The following is a 25,349-nucleotide window of genomic DNA, read 5'->3' as shown; positions in this document are numbered from 1 at the left end:
CAAAGAGGCAGAGCTGATTCCCAGAGCCCATGTGGGGCTCCAACGCAGGGCACCTTTGTTTATTTCTAGAGCCTAGAAGGCTCCCACGTGCGCAGTCTTTGTCCCAGAGTGCCAGGGAGAGCCCATGTCACCGTTTTATCCCAGCTGCCCAGCAATTAGTGGGCAGCCGCGCCGTTTACTTTTTCCTTTTAGGGACATGTGTTCTTCTGGACTCAGGAGTGAGCCGCACTCCTTCGCCCCTACTGTGGCCTTCCCCAGCTGCGCAGCACTTAGTGCCAGCTGCAGAGTTTTTAAGTCCTGTTCTTGTCCCTCAGCTGCCCAGCAAGTAGTGGGCAGCTGCTATGTTTAGGTTTTGGCGCAGTTGCGCCACCTGGACCTTGAAGTGAGTTATTTGCTAAATGTGATTTATGCGCTAAATGTGATTTATGTGCTATTATGATTTATGTGCTAATGCTTTGGGTGTTAGGAAATGTACTGTGTGTAGTATGTTTTGCGCACCCTGTGTTCTGATACATCTAGGCATATGTTTATGCTTAGGAGGTTGTTTTATCTAATATGGGTTATACCAGTGAGTTCATGGTTCCCTGCGTGATTTGCCTAAGGTGTTTAGGATTGCGTGGGCGGTATTTACCTTTTACCAGTGGTTACTGGTTGTGTGCTACATTTTCTATTTGATGCTACAGTTATTATATGTGCTATGTTCTAAGCGTTATTCCTACAAAGTGCTAATTCTACAAAGTGCTAGTTATAAAAGTGCTTATTCCTGACAGTGGTCCATGTGGCCCTGTCCCGTGTACATAATCCCCTGTAAATTCTGCCCGTGCCTATGGCACATTGTAAAGTGTGTGTTTATTATCTAATGTGTTTCGTATAATACAAAGGCTATTTTTATATATAACCATGTGTGGAGTTTCCTTTGTGGTGGGCCTTGGGTGTTGTTGCTGGGTGCGCGTGCAAACGCTTTACACATCGCCTCTGAGATAAGCTTGACTGCTCGTGCCTAGCTACCAAGAGGGTGAGCAGGGGTTATCTTGGTGGGTGACTTCCTTGCCCTGACGTAGAATGGTGATTTCTGCCTGGCTTTGGCGCAAGCCTCAGCCAACCGGAAATCGAGATTTCTAACATTGCCTGAGGTGCCGGCAGAGCTATGGTTCAAAACCACAGCTAGGCACTTTGCCAAAAAAGGGTCATTTTTCAAAGTGAAATTGAGGTGTGTCCACGTTGCGTTTTGTGCCGTTTCTTTTCACGGGCACTAGGCCAACCCACACAAGTGAGGTACCATTTTTCTCAGAAGACTTTCGGAGATGCAGGAGGGGTGGAAATGGGAAAATGTAGTTTTTTTTGGCAATTATTTATGTTTGCAAGGCATTCTGGGTAGAAGAGCCTGGAGGGAGGCAGTCAAGTCACCCCATCCTGGATTCCCTGGGTGTCTAGTTTTTAAAAATGTATAGGTTTACTAAGTTTCCCTAGGTGCCAGCAGAGCTATGATTCAAAAACTACAGCAATGCACTTTGCCAAAAAGGGTCATTTTTCACTGCAAAATTGAGGTGTGTCCACGTTGCGTTTTTGCACCATTTCCTGTCGCGGGCCCTAGGCCGACCCACACAAGTGAGGTACCATAGTTCTCAGAAGACTTTGGGAAACGCGGGGTGGGTGTAAATTTGTAGATCCACACAAATTCCAGAACTTTACACCACAGAAATTTGAGGAAAATGTGTTTGTTTTTTTACAAACGTTTAGGTTTGCAAAGGATTCTGGGTAATAGAACCTGGTAAGAGGCAGTCATGTCACCCTATCCTTGATACCCCTGGATGTATAGTTTTCAAAAATGTATAGGTTTGCTAGGTTTCCCTAGGTGCGGCAGCATATAGGTTTTAAAAACTACAGCTAGGCATTTTGCTAAAAAAGGTCATTTTTCATTGTGAAAATGTGGTGTGTTCACGTTGGGTTTTGAGCCATTACTTGTCGTGGGCACTATGCCTACCCACACAAGTGAGGAACCATTTTTATCGAGAGACTTAGGGTAATATATATTTGTAAAGGAACTGTTATTACCTATTGACTTTCAATGTATTTCTGCCTTCCAAATGAAAGACATTGTGTCAAAAAGAAGCCATTTTAAAAAATGACCGATAATTCTCATGCTAGTGTAGTGTAGTTCCTATTTTCCCAATAGGCCCTGCGCATTGGAATAACATAAACAGTAGTATCGACGTAGAAGTGCGGCTCTTCCAGGCCTCTACTGACTATGCTAAACTTAATTGGGGTTGTTACCAACTAGCTCAGAGGTCACTGGAAACTTTCTTCTCTGAATAGGAAGTGATCAGCTTCCCTGGTACAGACAAGAAGGGATTCAGTTTTCCAAAAACCGTGTAACATGACAACTTTGCTCCTCAGATAAGAGTCAATCTCTAGAGTCGTGTGAACAATAGACAGTTATTTTACTCAGTCAGTGGTTGTGCAGTTTATTTTCACAATATGTAGAGAATAGAGAGACGGGCGTTTTCAATAAAGGGTAACATTTATTGAACAGTCTTTCTTCTCGTACAAGAGAAATGAATTGCCACAATTGCAAGACTTGTTATTATAAAAAGTACGTACAGTAAGATGAGTATTGCGAAATAATACTGTAAAAGCATTGATATGGTTTCTTAGCCATACAATGGTTTAAAATGAAAAAAACATATATACATTCATATATACATTAGGCTAAAATACTCAACTGGTGCTTCTAACTACGCCTACCCCAGTGTACCTGACCTAAGCCTAATACTTGGGAGGGGAGTAAGTAAGTAGCTTTAAGTTAAGTTGATTTTGCCAAGGTTTGCTTCAAGAATTCTCTCTAAGGGTTTAGTCAACACCATACCTCTGGAATAGAATGATGGAGGTCTGGTATCTCCTTAAGGGGGTCGATATCCCAGTCACCCGCAAGGGTAGCCTGGAAACGCCGGAGCTGGATTTCTCTGCAGGAGAAAAGACAGCGTCTCTCTCAGCACGTCGAGGAGGAGGAGGAGGGGCAGCGTCCGCGGGCAGCTTGCATCTGCTGGGCTCTTTGCAGGGGGACGGCTGTTCAGCTCCTAAGTTCACCACACCATCGTTCGCTCGTTAGCAGCGATAGCAGTAGCGATAGCAGCTATGGTATCATCAGCATAACAGCAGCTTCGTCAGCAGCGATGGCATTGAGGCTGCTAGCGTTTGCTTAAGGCAACTTTGGTAATATTTATACCTGAAAGGTGCCTTGTTTGACGTAAGTTTTTTGGACATAAGACGTCAATAAAGATGTCACTAGGAAGTGATCGTCTATCAGTGCTCATTAGAGTTCTATTACTAATCAAAACATAGCAAGCGGGGTTTTCCCAGGTTGCTGAGTTTTATCTTGTTGAAGAACTCGGAGTGTTAATCTAGGAATCTTAGATAGTAACTTCTGCTATGTCATTGCACTAATTGGCTGCAAAGGAAGTGGCAGAGGAAGCGATTCTGAAATGTGGCTCTGTTGGTGTGAGGCCAGAGACGAGTTTCTGAATATTGCATTTGATCGGTTATGCCAATATAGGGAATAAATGGATTTATAGCCGTATAGGGGCATAAGGTCTCAGTATCTATCAGGGTCCTAGATTAGAACGCGACACCCACTCCACGAATTCATGTCCATCAAATTACTAAAACTAGAGCAATAAGATGCATGTGTAACATTGCCCACCCCAAAATACATATGCATTTGAAATAGGCGTATTTGAAATACGTGAAAATATAGGTACTGTACGTTTTTGAAGCATAGAAATCATTCAAAAATTATAGCATATGAAATCAATGAACGATTTTGCAAAAAGAATTACACATGAAATATCTCTGAATACAGAAGAAGGGCGAGATAATTTCATCACATATAAATGCATTGCAGTAAAATGTGCTAGAGGCTGGTGTAAAGTTATTATGTCTCTAGATGTATTTAGAAATAGAAGTATAAGCTTCTGTTCTCTATGAATAGTTCTACCTTAAGCAAAGAAAATAGAGTTCCAACGCTTTTAGCAGTTTTTGTTGTTCAAAACTGAAGGCCGAATTCATAGTTCATGGGAACGCTGTGTGTGGGAATGCTTCTCTAAAGTTATTGTTTCTGTTCGGGTGAGAACATCATATCAGACAGGATCTCAAAGAATTGGTCTACAAAATCAGGTGACAGTCCGACCAAATTCGATAGTGCTGTAACTTGGCAGGTGTGAGAATGATTGCTGTCATCAAAGTCTGGATCAGCAATGCTCACAGAAGGTCGTACCTGGGTGATGTTGCTCTTGTCACTCGCTCCACTGTTACCACCTAGTCGTAGTACAGGAGTCTCAACGAATGCCGTCATCAGGATTGGTAGCCGCTGGGGACAACACAATGCGTGAGCCGTTATCGGACTTAGCAAAGTATCGATATCCATTGGTACTGCTGATGGAAGTGAAAGACAGACGTCCAACACGCACTCATCTCCGCATAGCATACATCGTAGTACAGGTAAGATGCAATTTTGCTATATCGGTCTGAATGAAAGGAACCAGGTCATGTTTAGATCTCTCAGCCTGGCCAATCCAAGGACTCTAGTTATTCTGTCCCGGTAGCGCACTGCTAGGATTGTTTCTTCCATTCCCATAGGAGTCATGTCTGAACTGTGGCTTGCCATATCGGAGCAGGAGGGTCAAAAATAAAATCCCTGCTACAAGTCCCAAAAATAGGGGTATGCCGCCAAAAACAGAGTGGACAAAATTTGGAACGATTCCCAGAATTGCTTGAAACGGTGTTAGCAGTCCCGTAAAAATCGTCTTAAATATGCCTGGGATGCCTGTGGCACTAGACATGTTAAGGAGTTGGCTCAACATTTCTACGAAATGCACGGAGCAATTTGTTGATAAAAGGTCATGAACCTCCGTAGCTGTCCTTGCAACTAGGAGATCATACGTCTCTTTTGATGAAGTGATGGGCACTGTTGTCTGCAAAAGCACAGACTTCATTTTGCTTAAAGTATCAATTTGTATAGAAGAGAAATGCAGACAAGGCCAGATGGGAGTCTCTATGTCTCCAGGGCCACTCGGGAACAATGCTTGCATACAGCATTTGACCATGGAAGTTACGCTTAAGAGATACGCTTTTCCTGGCAAAAGGCCACAACATCTGTGATCCGTTCTTAGAATGTAACTCCCATTCGCGAGTTGCATAAAGAAGGGCTCTATCTGCATTGCAGGTGTGACAAGCTGGTGGCATGAAAGATTGTTAGAATTACCTTCACAGGCTCCGTGTAATTTAATACCCTCGCACAAAAGTATACCGCTTAGTGAACGTTTACAGTTTTCACCACTAAGAAATACATTTTTGTCGCTGTCACTACAGCATGAATGTGTGTATAGTAATTTCCATGCTGACTTAACATATCCTTTACCCAATTGTTCATACTGGCCAGTAGGTATGTATTCAAGGCACTTTTTAAATCGGAAAGTTGTTTTCGGAATAGTGATAATTCCGTGTATTATCCATTCAATGACAGGACTTTCTGACATTGTCAATGGTAATCTCTCAAGTTTTTCGATGCTCAGGATTGTATAGTCTGCTCCTTTCTGTGCCAAGCTGATTTGTTTATCAGTAAGGTTAAAAATGGAAAACAATGACGTTGTGTTGATTAAACGCCAAGGCACAAAGCCTGAACGAAGATTTTGCAGCGTCCAGCCTAATTGTACAATAGAACGTAATTGTGACTGGCCATGCTGTAACATTAGCAAGTCTCTGTCTATTATATCAAAGGCAGAGGATACAATATTGTCCAACGAATATATTCTGGAGGACAGAGTCATTAACCCATTGTCCACTACAGAAAGTGATTTTTCCAAATTAATACGATCAATTTCTCGTATTTTTTCTGCTGTTTCAATTTGTGTGACTTTCCAAGCCTCGTTGTACGCAGCATAGATACTGGTCGCTATGAAATGCTTTTGACGCTGTTTACGTGGTCCAAGAATGAAATCGCGCAAATCAGCACCATCTTTAAGTAAAGATAAGTGTTGCTTAATTTCAGCCAGTGTGGATGATCCTAGCCATTTGAGGCAGAGTTTCCCTACACTGTATGTTGTTACTATCCCTGGATGTTGTCTCTGGGAGTATCTAGGGTCTTGTCTGGTCATTTTTAACCCCTGTGTTTTATTCAGGAATCTATCTTGACAGTTGTTTGTGTCAGTAGGCCAGATTAACCACTTTTTCCAATCAGGATGTGTTCTGTTAAAATGTAAAATTTTTGTTACGCCTATCTCAATATCTGTTGTTGCATTATCAGGTATTGGCTTCGGAATAGATGGTTTGTTTAGGTCTTTGATCTTAGCTAGGCCAAGACAGGATGTTTGGTGAATTGTGTCATTTAAAAACATCATTTGTTCTGGTATCATGCAGGTTCTGAATAATGCTTCTAGGCCTTGTACCTGCCAATCTTTGGTACCCCAAATGGTTTTTGTTTCAATGTTATTTTTCCAATAATCAAAACCAAATGTCATCATTTTTTCATAAAATGCTTCTGAATATATTAACTTAGTGTTTGTCAGCATTGTTTTCAACCATGTTTTATCTAACAGTTTGTAATAAAACGTCTCTGCATCACTGGTGTTAAACCCTGAGAAGTACTTGAATTTCTCAAAGAATGTTTTAGAACTGCTTTTAGGTGGTGTAGCACAATTATCCCATTGATTATACTTAAAAACATTTCTAGGCTGTGAAGATTTATGCAAATAATGATCGCCATAATGTGTATAACAGAACAACTGTTCATAACTAGACGAACCTTGTAAATAATCATGTTCTGTGAATCTAGCTGACATTACTAAATCAGACATCATGTCATTAATACTGTTAAAGTCCCAATCATCAGAGAATGTACTAGGTTTTACAAAGTCACTTAAGGAAACCTTCAGTTGATGAGGATACTTCAGGATCTCGACCGGACCATAGATCTCGTAGTCAGTTTTCTCCCATACTACCCCACCGGGCATTGGAATGGCTGTGACATTTACTGTTGACAGTTCTCTTTTCTTCACGTGGGATGATCTGTGTGGTTGAGGACTAAGTTGATGTTCTGACTTGCTGTGTCCATTCAATTGTAATAAACCTTCCTAAAATTAAAACTAAAATTAGGCATAGTAGGAGTATAAATACCCCTGAGATAATCCAGTGTTCATTCAAGGGTGCATCCAGATATACTTCTTTGATTTGTTGAAAGAGTTCTGTAGCTTTTTCTTTAAAAGTCTTTTTTGTTTCTGGCATCACTTCGGGGTTGCTTTGATCCTCGGAAAAGTTGTCGAAGTCGATGAAATAACCAGAGGCAGTTCTGTCAATTGTTGGGATTGTTCTTTCAATTTGTCTTTCGGTAGCACTTTCTGATGCCACATTATTGTAGACTGGTGTTTCTTGACGAAGTGTTTCAATCTGTGTCTCAAGAGGCACGAGTTCCATGGCATTATTGCATAGTACCTCTCTGTGCACTGCAGGCTGATCGAATGTGATTAGTCTTTCAGTTTGAACCTCTTGGATTGTTGCAAGTTTGGGTATTCTGTTGTTTCTTGGGAGTCCACTGGGCCTACTGTTGATTATAGGCCACATGCTTGTGGTTTTACCAGGTCGATTGATACAACTCTGTTCTCCTTTTTACCAGCAAGGGGCGGTAGCACTACTGATCTTGTTCCGGTGACTGCCAAGACAGGTACTGCTTTTCTGTAAGAAGGCCCAAATTCCTTCTTCACCGCTATTTTTTCTCTGACTAGATCCCCAATCTTTGGAATCCAGACAGGCCTTGCTGGGGCTGTTGCTTGTGGTGCCTCGTCAGTGGTATCTGGCTGTTGCTTTAACTTTATGTTGCTTAAGGATTTTCTTGTATCATTCAAGTCCTGTAAAACAGCCAAACGATCTTTGATGTCAAAGTCTGTTTTCTTATCTTGTACCACTGATACTTGACTATCTAAGTCCTGAACTCTCATTCTAGTTCCGAACAATAGTTCGTATGGGCTGAAACCTTTTAGAGAATTTCTTGGCAAATTATTAAGACTGATTTGGACACTTATTAGATGTTTGACCCACCCAGCACCCGAACCTAATACCTTCGCTGTTATAGATCGCTCTATGTCCCGTTTTTTTCTTTCTACCACACTATTCCCTTCGGGGTGTGACGGACAAGAATACCGCAACCCAACTCCCATGCTGGCCATGGCCTCCTTATAAGCTCGAGAGCTAAAAGCAGGACCCTGGTCAGAATGGAACATGGCAATTGCGTATGTGCCGATAAAGACTCGCAGATCTTTTATAACCATTCTGGCGTAAGCCGAGCGCTGGGGCCACATTTTTTAAGTGTGTTTAGCCTTAATGATGTACAATGGGAAGCGTTTATCTTTTTTGATAGCGCAGATAGATTGCTTAATGCTTTCTATTAGGGCTTCTGACACTACATTGGCCGGTTCTCCACTGCGATCTCTGTTGCAGTCTTCACAGTTTTTTGCAAACTCATGAATACCTTCACTCATTTCCGGCCACCAGTACTCTGATTCTAATTCTCTCAGAGAGTCCCTGATTGTTTGGTGTCTCAGACCCAATCCCATGTGTGCTTCCTGTGTGAGGAAGCCCCTTCGGTCCCTGTTTGGAATTACCCTATCCCCCACTCCAGGGATTCGAGCAAAAGGAACGGAGTTTGCATCGATTACGTATGCATAAATGAGTGGATAGTTCACGGGTAGTGCTGCACAGTCGCCTTTTACGGACGTTTTTACTGCCAGCATGGTTTCCCCGTCTATGTATTTTTCTGCACGCTTTTTTGTGGCTACGGAAGCCGGTTTAGTTGCTTCCGCTATGGCTGTGTTAGCCAATGAATTCCCTGCAACGTGAACGCCATCACGTTGAAGACTCTGTGCGTGTATCACGTGAGTCTTCTGTAGTTCTTTCTGTAAAAGAGCTACCTGTTTCCAGAGCAATTTATGCTTTATTGTGGCACCTGTGTCATCTTTGTAATTGTTTTCAATCCAGCTCTGCAGTTTATTATTGTAAGAGTTGACGCATAAATGAGAATCGCACACGATTAGTGTCGGAAATTCACGTTCTGCATTTTCGAGCGCCATCTTTAAAGATCTGATTTCAGCTCTCTGAGCCGAACAGTTTCTTACTGATTCAGTTTTTGTTATTTTCGGTCTGAATTTACCGCACAGCCAACGACCTTTAACAATCGCAAAGGCTGCATCGTAGGATTTGCTCTCTACGTTGAAATGCTGTACAAATCTATCTGTATAAATTATACAGCCGTACTGTGGGAGAGGCAGAAGTTCGATTGGCAGAGGATATTCTTCTTCATATTCTAAATCATTCCGTTTTTTGAATTGCGGGGCGAAATAGTATTTCACGTCTTCCGCTCCTAGAGAATCTACATACTGTATCCATTTCGGATCCAGTGACACTGTAGGCAGGTTTACTGGGCTGAATAGCGCCTCGAAGGCGGATTCCGCTGTGAGGATATTAATCCTTTTACCATGTGCTAATTCTCGTTTATTTGCTAATGCAATTTGCACGGTTTTCACAGTTCTTTCTGTGGGACTGAATGTCTTTTCTGCTTGTGTGCACAAGTGAGATTTAATTGAAATTGGTACCTTTTCTCCCTCATTAGAGGTCAGGTACTCGGATTACAAGATCGCGTGTGTTGTCACGTGTATCTAATTTTGTTTTTGCTAACATGCCTGTTTGCAGTGATCTCAAAATTTCTGTGTGTTTTTGAGTCCAATTGATTTGTTTAAAATCAGGTTTAATTAGTTCGTAGAGAGGTTTAACCCTCTCTGCGTAATTTAGAATGTATGTTCTTCCGAAATTCAGAAAACCTAGAATGGATTGTAAATTCTTCAGCGTTTTTGGAGCCTGGAGTACAGCGCACTTCTCTAAGAAGTTGTCCGCTAGGCTTTTTCCTTCACTTGATAATTCGTATCCTAAGAATAGTACTGTCAGATGGGCAATTCGGGACTTTTTAAAGTTGAATTTGTAACCGTCTGCTGCGAACCCAAGTATAATGGTGTTCACTCTTTTCAAGTGAGTATCCAAGTCGTCGTCTGTGAGATAGATATCATCTACATAAGATAATGCCTCATCATCATATATTTGTAGTAACTCTGTTACTCTAGCTGAGAATAGTCCTGGGCTGTTCTTGAACCCCTGTGGGAGCCTACAGAAATTTTTCTGAGATCCCATTACGGAGAAAGCGGTCAAATACCTGCTTTCTGGTGCAGTGTTTTGACAAAAGAAACCATTAGATATGTCTAATGTTGTTTTATATTTTTTCCTAACTATGTCATTCATTAGTGCAGCACTATGCGAGTTTTGTACTGCAAAAGTTTTGCAACATGCATTAAGGTGTCTGTAGTCCAAAACTAGACGATATGAATTGTCTGGCTTGGAGACAGGAAAGAAAGGATTGTTCATTTGAGAGGTGCAAGTTTCAATCACCCCTTGGTATTCAAGTTGATCTAAGATCTCCCTGACTTGTTTTTTAGCTTCTTGCTTAACCCTTTCGATGCTCATGACGAGCTGAGCTCGTCATGATGCACAGTTGAGCTGTGCTGATGACGAGCTGAGCTCGTCATGACACCAGCAAAATGGCAATTTCCAGCACAGGGGGGGGGGGAAACGCCTAGCAGCCAAGGTGTTAATGGTATACTGCTGTTGGGCAGTTGGTTCACTTTTTAACTGGATTTTGTGAGGAGGGGAGTCCTCCTCCCATCCTACATGATTTTTATATAATGCCGGTGCCTGGGCTACTGCCCATTTCCTTGCATAAGTATATTTTTTGTGAATCGGAATGTGATTCGAGAAGGCAGGCATAATCATTTCACTCCCTGACAAACTCTGGGGGCCAATCTTTTTCAGCTAACAGAATATCATAGCCTTTTGAGAGTTTATCCCAAAATAGACCCTTTATTTTCCTAATCTTATCACCCTCTATACGCAATGTTATTTCGTATATCTTATGGGGCTCGCTAAGTCTGGTGTCCGCAGTTTCAACCTGAATGTATTCATTCGTGTCCACTGTCTCCAGATGACTCATCAAGATCTTGCGGGCTATACTGATTTCTGCTGCACTGTCTAACATTGTCTGTGCCCACTCCCCGTTTTTCAACTGTGTCCTCAGTATTCTTGGCATGGTTGATTACTCTAATACTGGCTACCTTTTTTTTTGGAAATTGAGATTTTTTACTCTGAGCAGTTTCCTTGTCTTTGGACTTGGTGTGCTCTCCTGGGTCTTACCGTCCTCTTCTTTCCGATTTCTGCGAAAAAGATCGAGAGGGACGTGTATCAATAGTTTGATATCTATCAGGTTTTTTCAAATTATCCCTATTTCTAAGGTTATATCTTTTCTCAGAGGGCTCCCTCTGGGGAGACTGGTGTTCTCGAGTAGGAGTTCTTTCCCTCCGTCGAGGAGACCTTCCTCTGGACTGGAAAACTTTTTCCTTGGGAGTGGATTGTTTATTTCCATCCCAGCTCTTTTTAGGAGTGTTTGAATTATTTTTAATAAATAATTTTTCAGGATTTTCGAGCAGTTGGGGTTTTACTGGTTTCCCACCCAAGCTGTCTCTACCTAATTCTTCATAGCATTTCTCTATGATTCTGGCAAGCTCAATTGGCTGATCTGTTATATCTGTTTCCTTCAACTTCTGGCGTTTCGCCACAGATGCTACTTCTCCCTTTATATTGGCTAATAATATAGCCGAGACCTGCTTAAAGTCAGTAATTTCATACCAAGAGTTAAAGCAGGTTCTGGACCGTATTCATTTTGAATCTGTCTTAGTACATCTTGTATTACCGCCATAGACGGAACACCGTGTGTTTTTGTGTAAATGGAAGCAAAGACTGTACCCCAAGTGTCACAGTCCTCCACGTGTGGTGCGATTCCCATAGGAAGGCAGATGGTCACGATTCTCTGTTTCTCGATAGGGGTAGTATCCGGAAATACTGCCTCTATTTGAGTGATTTTTTGCGCTAACCAGAAAGGAATTTGTTCCCGTTTTACGGGTGTTTTATCAAGACATGATTGTATGTTCTGTGGTGTAATTTTATTAGTGTTCCCCTGATGAGGGGTCAGCTGTGGTACATTAACAGCTGGTTGGACTGTTGCAGTCCGCATTACATATTGACTATTGCCTATGTATCTTAATTAATGTTTTTAGCTGTACTAAAAGTTCTTCTCTAGACATTTTTTCAATGTCCGGGTGTGGTGTGTAGCTGGCTAGAACCGGCCACGTTGCTCCTGGTCTACCTAGTGAACCGAGCCTGGTAATATGATCATTATGTTTTAGGGCGCCTTTAAACCAGAGCAGGTGCTCTTGGAATTTTAGTGGGATTTCAGTCTCCTCGAAAGGAGCGTACTCATCCGGTGGTTTCTCTATTTTGTAATAGTGAAACTCTTTTGTTCTAGCATTTGCTGCTGGAAAGTTTATCCATGAATAGAATACCTCTGTCTGCCGATATTCGTGTGCCTCTATCACGAAAACTACTGTACCACCTTGTGGTGTCAGTCTATTTTCTATAAGTTTTAACGTTATAGACTTTCTTAAATGTACCGGGATGATTATTGCACCCGGTTCAGTAATCCCGTCGGGACCCTGCTGAGTCGCATCTGCTGCGGCCCCAGTGGTTCCGTTTTCTCCTGGCATTGTATAAAATGCAAGGTTTTGCAGAGCAGGTCTCCAAGGAGACAAAGATTAGGTGCACAATATTTTGGAACACTGTATCCTTCAACGTTGAATAAACCAGAGCTTTACATAGGAATCTCTTCCTACTGAGTTCGGGCGGATTTTAACCTTTCACCCACTCCAGACGTCTATTGGAGTATTTACGGGAGAAAGGGGTCTGTGTGAAATATGCACGACTGAGTTACTCTAACGTCTTGCGTTAGTTTATCGCCTTACCAAACGTTGGGCGCCATGTAGTGTAGTTCCTATTTTCCCAATAGGCCCTGCGCATTGGAATAACATAAACAGTAGTATCGACGTAGAAGTGCGGATCTTCCAGGCCTCTACTGACTATGCTAAACTTAATTGGGGTTGTTACCAACTAGCTCAGAGGTCACTGGAAACTTTCTTCTCTGAATAGGAAGTGATCCATAGGTTGACTGCAGTTAAAGTACCCTGATGTTAACAAACTACCCACAAAATGTTTTGTACAGAGCAGACTCTCATATAGTTCTGGCACATTGCTTAAGGCTGAATTACTGTAATAGCACCGGTGGGTCACTCTAGTAGTACAGATTTATTAACATCCTTAAGGGGAACTAGGCTCCAGACAATGTTATAACAAGCTTTCACGTAGGTTTCAGATTGTCTGAGGAATGCATTTGATGTCACAAGAGCCTTCCCAGTGTTTAGCATAATGCTTAGCCCCTTCCATGCTCATGACGAGCTTAGCTCGTCATGAGGCACACTGGAGCTGTGCTGATGACGAGCTGAGCTCGTCATGAACAATGGTATTCATAAAATGTCAGCACCGGAGGGGAAAAGCCACAGCAGCCAAGGTGTTAACAATTCAAATCCAACCACATAATTCCACTCTACACCACATACATCTACAACACTCCAAACAAAAACACATGGTTAAAAAACATAATTTACAACGCCAATTGCTCTAACTCTCGGAAATTCAAGACCTATTGAATTTCTAATGCTTGTTCTTTATTACAATCAGTTTAAAGGGAGTGGCAGCTTAGCTAAGCATCAAATCCTCCTTTTTCTTGATAATTAGATTGTTATATTCTGGAAAGTTAGACCCGTCTGCTTCTGAGAGTCCCCTCACCACTATGATTTCTTTTGTTCCCCTGTACCTCCCAAAATGTGTCGCTTTTCTTTGTCTGCCAGGACTTTTTATGTGCTGTTTCATGGGGCTAGATGTTCCTTGATGCCCAGTTGCTCACAAGGTTTTTGGCACCTATTTACAAAGCGCCTGGCGAAACCTGTGGCATTATAGACTGGGATTGGCAACCTGTATGAATGGCCCTAAAATGGTGGCCATCCTTTTCCCTCATGTGAGTGACTCCCCTTCGAGCCTCCATGAACTCTGGCCTTTCGAGGTTTTGGCGCCCTTTTGTCTGGCGCACATTCCTGACAGGAATTCCTTTATTTCCCTCAGGTACACAAAATGGCTGCTCTAGAACCACGGTATGGTGGCTGCTAGGGTCCTAAATACACCTCAAAAGTGCCATGTCATTGACATAGCCAGAGAAGGTCTAGAACCTTCTGGCACGTGCCAGCGCCTCAGGGCACTGGCTATATAAGGTCCAGTCCCTGGCGGCCATTTTAGAGAGAGAAAGAGTAAGTAAGAGAGAGAGGAAGAGTAAGAGAAGAAGGAGATTCCAGACTTGACACCAGATTGACACCTGCCCTGTTGACCCCTGAGGTGGCTGGTAGCACGGGCAGTAGAGTAGCAAAGGTCATTGGCGTTGATTCTGACGCGTTCCAGTCAACTACTTGAGCGGTGACCTTGTGCCTACAGCGCCTGCCCAGTGAGTGCCTCATTACCCCCAAGAGACTGTGGCCAATTTCGTGTGCCTCCCCGCCCACCCCCCGGTGGTGAATCGTGAGAGACTCCGCCTGTCGTGAGGCGAGAGCAAGTACGCCACGACCGCGTTCGTCTTCTGTGCCCCCTTCGCGACAGGCGCCTCCAGCGAGGAGCTCGGACGTCTCCGAGCCCTACCGGCGTAGAGTGCTTCCTGCGCGGACTGAAGGTGAGGTGGTGCGCTGGGGCGGGGAAAGGCCAGCCTTCGTTGGGCGGGACTAGTGTCTCTGCCCCTCCCCAGTGAATCAGGAGCTGTAGCTGTGGGCGGGAACCACCCCCGTATGAGGAAGTCGGAGGGAGGTCCGTGGAGCCCCTGAGAACTCCGTCGCTGTCGTGAGAAGTGCTGTGCCCTGACTGAATCGCTTCCCAATTGCAGCCGATGTGAGGTGGGCCCGTTTCTTCAGGTGGGGAGCAGCGTTGTGAAGGAACTGTGAACGGACATTTATTTGACTGAGCGCGAAGATTGTGTGACCTCTCCGGCAGCCCGTTCGTCAGTCTAAAGACTTTGAACTGGTGCCGCCTGAGTGCTAGCGGTGACAAAGCCTGTAGGCGCGCTTAGACCCCACCGGCAAGCAGAGATCTCATCCCGGTGGCAGCAGAGTGTAAATGAAGTATTCACTGTGTTTCCTTGCCTTTTAGATACACGCGCTTACTCCCCGAATGAACCTTAAAGAGTCCCAAAACTCCTTCTGTGCCCAGAGAGGCCCGTATGCATTATCATTGAAACCAACACAAGCTGTAAGAGTTATCTTTCCAACCTGAAACGTATTGCAAGTGTAAGGTTTCTGAAGTATTTAATTGGTGGCAGTGATACCAGAATGAACATGTGTTTGTTTAGTTAAATGAACCAGTATTTATTCTGCTATGCAAAAGTGATATTTATTCCTGATATTTAACCTATTTATTGGTGATATTTATTCCTGATATTTATTCAATTTATTGGTGATATTTATTCCTGATATTATTTATGGTATTTATTTCAAAACTGAAACCCAGAAATTTGTGACTAAAAGAAATGTGTATGTGCTTTTCCAATTGAACCCTATTCACAACAGAGAGTTTTTGTATAAAGGAATCATATTTTTCTACAGCAGTGGTGTGGTGTCCTTCTTTTTGGTGACTGTACAGGGAGTTATTATTGGGTCAGAGCCGGCTTAGCACTAAAGCCTTCACTTGCCTTGTCACTTGAGCCAAGCTACCCCCTTTGTGCTGGGCTTACCCATCGCAGGTCCAACATAAAATTGGTGCTCAGCGGGTGGGATTACGAGCCGTGCTTGTTTTGGACCCCATAATAATTCAGTGTGCGCCACAGGTGCACACCCGGAGTTTTCTCCCAGCGGCCCTCTAATTCAATATTTTGCTTTTTCCAAATTCTCTTCTGGAGGTGGGTGGAGGTGACCCTCAGAGTTTCCTATCCTTGTAACCTACTTCGGGGTGGTTGTCAACACTTTTCACTGACAAGATGGAATTCGACATGTCAGAGCTGGAGACCTATACTGTGGCGCAGCTCAAGGATTTCTGTCAGGAAAGGGGAGTGTTCGTTAGGCGAGGGGCCAAAAGAGAGGAGCTCCGTATTAGTCTGCCAGCCTGGGTGGAAGCGCATCCGGAGGGAAAGGTAGAGGAGGAGGAGTCAGACAGAGGTACTGTCATTGAGAGGACTGCAGAATGTCCCCCGGCGGTGGGTGAAATGCTAATCAGCCCCAAGGTAGCCTCACGGGAGGGCAGCAGTGCGTCAACAGGAGGGTTGTCAGAGACCGAGTTAGCCGACAGAAGAGAGGAAAGACAATTAAGGTGGGAGTTAGCCAAGCTGGAGATGGAAGGGAGGAGGATGGAATACGAGCTCAAGCTACGAGAGCTCGACCTCAGGGCCCATAACATCACTCCGGAGGGTGTAGATTCTAAGGAATTTGCCAGGAAGCCCAGGCCTCACTTACCCAAGGACGTGGTCGCCAGTTATACCGCTGGAGATGACATAGCTAAGTGGCTGGCAGCCTATGAGGTCTCCTTAAGAGCCCATGGGATCCATGAGAAGCATTGGGGTGGTGGATTATACCGTTACATGCCTCCGACAGGTAGGGATGCCCTATTGGCCCTAGACCGGGAGGAGCAGGTAGATTACCCCGCCATGAAGGTGGCGCTCATCAGGAAGTTTCGGGTTGACCCCAGAGAAATACCGGCAGAGGTTTAGGGGCAGCCACAAACTGAGCTCACAGAATTGGGTTGACTTCCTAGATTATGCCAAGAAAGCCCTGGATGGGTGGGTCCAAGGTAGTGAGGTGGAAGACTATTGAGGGTTGTACAACCTAGTACTCAAGGAACATCTACTCGAGAAATGTTTTCCCGAGCTGAGGCAGCACCTGGTAGACAGCAAACATACTTGCCCCCGTGAGCTTGCTGAGGAGGCGGACATTTGGGTAAGTACCCGAGTGTCCACGAAGGGGACGGGAGGAGATTCTCAGAAGTCCGGACAAGGCGCTCCCCAGATGAAAGAGGGGGGAGATAACAAGAAACAGGAGTTCTCCAAAGGCCCCCAAAATAACTTTAAGGGGAAAAGTTTATTTTCCAACTCTAAGGCTAACCCGCAGAAGAACCCTAATCCTGGCCAGAGTCAGCAGCAATGGGTTGTCCATTGCTTTGAGTGCAGTGGTGTTGGACATTATAAGGGAGACGTGAAATGCCCAAAGGGACCACCCCCTCCCACTGGAGTAAAGGCCCCGGGAGTCGCTAGTGTAGCGCTCGGGGAGGAGATGCCCTTAGTTAAGGGGAGGGAGTGGGCGGGTGTCACCTTAGTGTCCCTGGGTGATCGGGAGATGGTTCCAAAGATCCAGGTGCCCTCAAATACTACCAAGTATGGGCAATGGGTCACCATCAATGGCCATAGAGGGGAAGCTCTGAGAGATACAGGAGCCAGTATGACTATAGTCAGGAGTCATCTGGTGTCCTCAGAGCAGGTGATCCCAGGCGTACTTCATCCAGCCACGATGGCTGACGGCAGAATGAGCCACTATCCTGTGGCCGTGGTTCCCTTTGAGTGGGGAGGGGTTGCAGGTTCACTTCGAGTTGCCGTAAGCCCCGCCGTGCCAGTCGATTGTCTGCTGGGCAATGATATGGAGCACAATGCTTGGAAGGAGGTGGAATACCGGACTCATTCTGAGATGCTGGGAACACCTGATTGGGCCTGTGTGAGTACCAGGTCTGCGGCTGCTCGAGAGGAGAAGTCGCGTGGGTTGGAGCCTGGAACAATGGCCCACCCAGCTGCTGATGAGGGAGCATCTCGAGGACAGGAGGAGCCTGCCTCAATGTCCGTAACCCGTGAGACGGATAGGGCATCGGAGGAGGTGGACCCGGAGTCCGCGGAGGAGGACATGGTTCCGTTGGAGGATCTGCCTATCCCCGCTGAGTGGCGAGTGGAGGGAGGACCATCCAGGGAGGAACTGAGCAAGGGACAGAGGTAATGTCCCACCCTCGAGGGTCTGAGGCAACAGGCTGAAGCCCAGGCAGCAGGTAACGAGTCTGGGAACTATCGTGTTTACTGGGAGGATGGTCTCCTCTACAGTGAACCCAGGGCGCCAGTGCACGGATTGTCACGGGCCCTGGTAGTCCCACAGTGTTACTGAGCCTTCCTATTAGAGTTGGCTCACGAGATTCCCTTGGCAGGACACTTGGGTCAGGACAAGACCTTTGCCCGGCTTGTCCCCCACTTTTATTGGCCTCGAATGAGGGTGGCGTCTAACACATACTGTCGGTCGTGTGTGTCATGCCAAGCCAGTGAGAAATCAGGGATGAAGCTGAAGGCTCCCCTGGAACCACTTCCCGTCGTTGGCACCCCCTTTGAAAGGGTGGGCATCGACATTGCTGGGCCCCTAGATCCACCAACATCATCCGGTCACAGGTTTATCCTGGTACTGGTGGATCACGCCACAAGGTATCCGGAGGCAATACCTCTGAGAACCATTACTGCAACGGTAGTGGCGAAGGCCCTGATGGGGATCTTTACCCGAGTGGGATTCCCCAAAGAAGTTGTGTCTGACAGGGGGACCAACTTCATGTCAGCATATATGCGGGCAATGTGGAAGGAGTGTGGAGTGACCTACCGGTTTACCACTCCTTATCACCCACAGGCCAATGGCCTTGTGGAAAGGTTCAACCAAACCTTGAAGGGTATGAGCAGAAGTCTACCCGAAAGCCTGCGGAGGAAATGGGACGTCCTCCTACCCTGTTTGCTCTTTTCCTACAGGGAAGTGCCACAGAAGGGAGTGGGCTTTAGCCCCTTTGTGCTTTTGTACGGGCACCCTGTACGTGGACCTCTCAGCCTGGTGAGGGACTCCTGGGAAAAGTCTCCCCGGAAAGTTCCCCAGGACGTGGTGAGCTACATGCTGGCCTTCCGGAGCCAAATGGCTAAGTTGTGGAAGCAGGCTTCTGACAACTTGGAAGCCAGTCAGGCAGTCATGAAAGCATGGTATGACCACAATGCTCACCCAGTGGAGCTGGAGCCTGGCCAGAAGGTGTGGGTGATGGAGCCTGGAGAGCTGAGTGCCCTCCAGGACCGTTGGACAGGCCCCTATGAGGTGTTGGAGAAGATGGGCAAGGTTACCTATCTGGTGGACGTAAAGACCCCTCGGCATCCACATCGGGTGTTACATGCCAACCGCCTCAAGCCCCACTACGAGAGGCCCAAAGTCATGCTGGTTATGGGGACTGACGGATTGGAGGAAGAGGACACTGAGCCTCTCCCTGACCTCTTTGCGTCTCAAGAAAAGGATGGGTCGGTGGAGGGAGTGAAACTCTCGCCATCCCTGACTCCTGAGCAGCAGGAGGAATGTCGCCAGGTCTTGGGGTCATTCGCTCCTCTGTTCTACCTTGTCCCGGGTAAGACCCACCTGTGTAACCATGACGTGGACACAGGAGACAGCCCACCTGTGAAGTCAAAGTCTTACCGGCTGTCCGACAAGGTGAAGGCCAGCATTCGAAGTGAAGTAGCTAAGATGCTGGAGCTAGGAGTCATCGAACCTTCAAGTAGCCCTTGGTCTAGTCCGGCGGTTTTGGTGCCCAAAGCTGCTCCACCTGGTGCCACACCAGAATTGTGATTCTGTGTGGACTACTGAGGACTAAATTCGGTAACCAAGATGGATGCTCATCCGATCCCTCGGGCGGATGAACTGATTGACCGGTTGGGAGCTGCCCAATATCTCAGTACCATTGACCTCACTGGCACTGGCAGATTCCCATGACTGATGGAGCCAAGGAAAGGTCAGCCTTCTCCATGCCTGATGGACACTACCAGTTCTGCCTCATGCCCTTCGGGCTCAAGAACGCTCCTGCCACTTTTCAGCGGTTGGTGAACACGATCCTCACCGGGATGGAGTCATTCTCTGCTGTCTACTTGGATGACATAGCTGTCTTCAGTAGCAGTTGGGAGGATCACTTGCAGCACTTGCAAGCCGTTCTCCAGGCCCTGGAACGGGCTGGCTTGATGATCAAGGCCAGCAAATGTCAGATTGGACAGGGGTCGGTAGTGTACTTAGGTCACTTGGTGGGCAGGGGAAAGGTGCATCCCCTTCAGGCGAAGATTGAGGCAATGATGGCCTGGAAACCCCCAAAGACCCAGACTGAGGTCCGAGCCTTCCTGGGCCTCACAGGTTACTACAGACGGTTCGTGAAGGGGTATGGCACTATCGTGGCACCCCTTACAGAACTCACGGCCAAGAAGCAGCCCAGGAGAGTCATCTGGACGGAGGCTTGTCAGCGAGCCTTCGACACTCTGAAACAAGCATTGTGTAACGCTCCCGTCCTGAAGGCTCTAGATTTCACGAAGGAATACATTGTCCAGACAGATGCATCCGACATTGGCATTAGGGCGGTGCTATCGCAACTCAATGAAGAGGGTCTGGATCAATTATAAAACAGAAGAGGGACCCTGTGTCTAAGGAGATACTACAAAGGGGAACAACCCGCCAGGGCGAGAACAAAAGGGAAAAACATGAGAAAGGGGTGTTCCCTTACTAGACAGAGATCAAAATTCAACTCACATCAGCAGCTCACCCACACACAATAATACAGAAAAATGTATTCAAAAAAGTTTTTAATTTTCATTTTTTATAAATATAGATAGCAACATACTTTTCTTAGATAAATAATTCCATTTGGACAGTAAAAAGCATTAGAAAGAATTGACATAATCATGAATGAACAACAGTCTAAAAAACTAGGACACGCAATAACAATTCAAAAAAAGGCACCAAATACATCCATTCATACATTCAAACATCACTTTTATACAATCAATTTCACGCACAAACATTCACATCCAAATCACTACACACAAGGACAAGCAAAGCGCCGACGCGCATTTCGGAAAAGTGCCAGTAGAGGTTTCCTTCATCAGGGCGCACTTAGGATAGTACACAGGCAGACACAATGAATGATGTCTGTAACACGGTCCTGAGAGGCGGTCCTAGATAGCAGCAAGGCTGGGGGAGGGCAGTCTAAAGAACCTAAAATGACGGGACCCCTTAGGATATGTAAGAGGGTCTGCAGGTTGTAAATGACCATATAAAAGCGGAAAATACTCTCCAGGTTCCGCAGGTCAGGATATCGCAATAAAGGATACGCCCGCAGGGGGTCCAGGCGTTCAAAGGGAGCAAGGGTGCCAATGCAATTCAGCAAAAAACATCCAAATGTCTCAAAAAGAATAACAGGAGCTATTTTAATACAGGTAATAACGTAGGAGCCTGTAGAGAAATGAGAGCGACCTCAATTCAAAGGTTTCTCAGAAGCACTTTATTTATGGTAGGATGGGAACGAGGAGTATCCAGCTAGTGTAGCACTTCGATTCGGAGAAATAGAGGGCCTGAAGCGACCCGGAGGTCTGAGTGTAAGTAACGTCCTCGATGACAGCAGACGCGGAGCTCCTTCTCCCTGCTGCGCGAAAGTTCTGGATCAACCCGTGGTCTTTCTGTCACGGAGACTGCTTCCCCGGGAACAGAGGTGGAGTACCATTGAGCGGGAAGCCTTTGCGGTGGTCTGGGCACTGAAGAAGCTGCGACCATACTTGTTTGGTTCACACTTCCTTGTTCAGACAGACCAACGACCCCTTCGCTGGCTCATGCAGATGAAGGGGGAAAACCCCAAACTGTTGAGGTGGTCTATCTCCCTACAGGGAATGGACTTTCGGGTGGAACACCGACCCGGAGTTGACCACGCCAATGCAGACGGTCTCTCCAGGTATTTCCGCCTTAGTTTTGAGAACTCCCAAGGGGTTGGGTAGCTCTCCCCACTTTCAGCTGGGGGGGACGCGTGTTAGACCTGTCTGCTTCTGAGAGTCCCCTCACCACTATGATTTCTTTTGTTCCCCTGTACCTCCCAAAATTTGTCGCTTTTCTTTGTCTGCCAGGACTTTTTATGTGCTGTTTCATGGGGCTAGATGTTCCTTGACGCCCAGTTGGTCACAAGGTTTTTGTCACCTATTTACAAGGTGCCTGGCGAAACCTGTGGCATTATAGACTGGGATTGGCAACCTGTATGAATGGCCCTAAAATGGTGGCCATCCTTTTCCCTCATGTGAGTGACTCCCCTTGGAGCCTCCATGAACTTTGGCCTTTCGAGGTTTTGGCGCCCTTTTGTCTGGCGCACATTCCTGACACGAATTCCTTTATTTCCCTCAGGTACACAAAATGGCTGCTCTAGAACCACGGTATGGTGGCTGCTAGGGTCCTAAATACACCTCAAAAGTGCCATGTCATTGACATAGCCAGAGAAGGTTCTAGAACCTTCTGACACGTGCCAGCACCTCAGGGCACTGGCTATATAAGGTCCAGTCCCTGGCGGCCATTTTAGAGAGAGAAAGAGTAAGTAAGAGAGAGAGGAAGAGTAAGAGAAGAAGGAGATTCCAGACTTGACACCAAAATGACACCTGCCCTGTTGACCCCTGAGGTGGCTGGTAGCACGGGCAGTAGAGTAGCAAAGGTCATTGGCGTTGATTCTGACTGGCGTTCCAGTCAACTGCGTGAGCGGTGACCTTGTGCCTACAGCGCCTGCCCAGCGAGTGCCTCATTACCCCCAAGAGACTGTGGCCAATGTCGTGTGCCTCCCCGCCCCCCCGGTGGTGAATCGCGACAGACTCCGCGTATCGCGAGGCGAGAGCAAGTTTGCCGCGACCAAGATCGTCTTCTGTGCCCCTTTCGCGACAGGCGCCTCCAGCGAGGAGCTCGGACCTCTCCGAGCCCTACCGGCGTAGAGTGCTTCCTGCGCGGACTGAAGGTGAGGTGGTGCGCCGGGGCGGGGAAAGGCCTGCCTTCGTTGGGCGGGACTAGTGTCTCTGCCCCTCCCCAGTGAATCGGGAGCTGTAGCTGTGGGCGGGAACCACCCCCGTATGAGGAAGTCGGAGGGAGGTCCGTGGAGCCCCTGAGAACCCCGTCGCTGGCGTGAGAAGTGCTGTGCCCTGACTGAATCGCTTCCCGATTGAAGCCGATCTGAGGTGGGCCCATTTCTTCAGGTGGGGAGCAGCATTGTGAAGGAACTGTGAACCGGCATTTATTTGACTGAGCGCGAAGATTGTGTGACCTCTCCGGCAGCCCATTTGTCAGTCTAAAGACTTTGAACTGGCGCCGCCTGAGTGCTAGCGGTGACAAAGCCCGTAGGCGCGCTTAGACCCCACCGGCAAGCAGAGATCTCATCCCGGTGGCAGCAGAGTGTAAATGAAGTTTTCACTGTGTTTCCTTGCCTTTTAGATACACGCGCATACTCCCCGAATGAACCTTAAAGTGTCCCAAAACTCCTTCTGTGCCCAGAGAGGCCCGTATGCATTATCATTTAAACCAACACAAACTGTAAGAGTTATCTTTCCAAACTGAAACGTATTGCAAGTGTAATGTTTCTGAAGTATTTAATTGGTGGCAGCGATACCAGAATGAACATGTGTTTGTTTAGTTAAATGAACCAGTATTTATTCTGCTATGCAAAAGTGATATTTATTCCTGATATTTAATCTATTTATTGGTGATATTTATTCCTGATATTTATTAAATTTATTGGTGATATTTATTCCTGATATTATTTATGGTATTTATTTCAAAACTGAAACCCAGAAATTTGTGACTAAAAGAAATGTGTATGTGCTCTCCCAATTGAACCCTATTCACAACAGAGAGTTTTTATATAAAGGAATCGTATTTTTCTACAGCAGTGGTGTGGTGTCCTTCTTTTTGGTGACTGTACAGGGAGTTATTATTGGGTCAGAGCCGGCTTAGCACTAAAGCCTTCACTTGCCTTGTCACTTGAGCCAAGCTACCCCCTTTGTGCTGGGCTTGCCCATCGCAGGTCCAACATGGAAGATATGGTTGAGCTGAGTCAATGCATCCTTCTGTTCAATGTTTGTGTTGAAGATGAACCAGCTGTCCTAGCCAAACTATAATTGTTTCATTTTTTATAATGTATGCAAGTAAATACCAAGCCTGTTCATAGCCAGTTTGTTTTTACTTGCTTCATAAAGCTATATATTTTGATTATAATTATAGGTCTGGTCCCTAAAAGATTTTGGACTCACACTGTTAGGTTTTAGCTTAGGCTTTCCTGTTTGAGGCCTGCACCTCTAAAACAAAAATAATATCTTATATCTTCCATAATCTTGGGAGATCTCACCTTCAAAAGATTTGGAGTTACTTAGATCTAAGCTTTTTTATTTAGAGGCAATATATATCCTTCAGATATGGAGAGCAGCTCACCAAATGTCCTGACTATGCCAGTCCAGGGAGCATTCGTCCTCTTCTGTTTTTCAACATTTGAGAGAAATAATTTCAGATTCCTGGATAAAAGACATAATATGGGAAGGTAATGACATTTAGTTAGCAGCAAATCAAAAGGGAGAGAGAGGACTAGGTAAGCCAGTCCGGGTCCCCAGTTTATATGTAGAAATATCAATATAGGACTAGCTAGGTTGTGTTAGTGAGACTCAGGGGGTATATCTGCTGGCAAACCCTTAGGTTTGTTCATGAAGCCCTCACACACCAACCTAGTTGGTGTCATGCTTCATCATCGGGCCCACCACAGTGACACCGAATGTGTCCCGGGTGTGCTGCGACTCCAGATTACTGAGGAGCAGGTATGCTTGCTGAGTGTGCAGTGATGGTGAGAATGAAAGTGAAAAGTTAAAAGCTATACAGGTGGTCCCAGTTCCCGAGGGTAAAAGGTAAATTTAATACCTGGGCCCCTGTTAGCAAGATAAAAAGGCTGTGGACGATGTGGAGTGTATTAAGAGCTCCTACGTCCTTGTGGTCTACATGTTTCAGCCAGGCCTTTTGATTAAAACTGGCTTTCCTCAGGACCAATGAGTATGTGTGAGTGATAATAAACTATATTAAGTGACAATGTGTGGTAAAAAGTGTCGCACTCGCTAAGGTGCTGTACGTGTAAGAGGGGGATTCCCTCTACTTTAACTTGCTACTTGCTGTTAAAGCCTCATGGGTCACTTGGCAGGGAGAGAAAGAAGACCGGTATTTCCGATCAGCGTGCTCCTGCGACCTATCGTCCTGCTCCAGTGTCCCGGACACATTGTCACTTAATATAGTTTATTATCACTCACACATACTCATTGGTCCTGAGGAAAGCCAGTTTTAATCAAAAGGCCTGGCTGAAACATGTAGACCACAAGGACGTAGGAGCTCTTAATACACTCCACATCGTCCACAGCCTTTTTATCTTGCTAACAGGGGCCCAGGTATTAAATTTACCTTTTACCCTCGGGAACTGGGACCACCTGTATAGCTTTTAAC

Source organism: Lissotriton vulgaris, chromosome 4_1, assembly GCF_964263255.1.
Source record: "Lissotriton vulgaris chromosome 4_1, aLisVul1.2, whole genome shotgun sequence".
NCBI lineage: Eukaryota > Metazoa > Chordata > Amphibia > Caudata > Salamandridae > Lissotriton > Lissotriton vulgaris.
Note: the sequence above shows the minus strand (reverse complement) of the source record.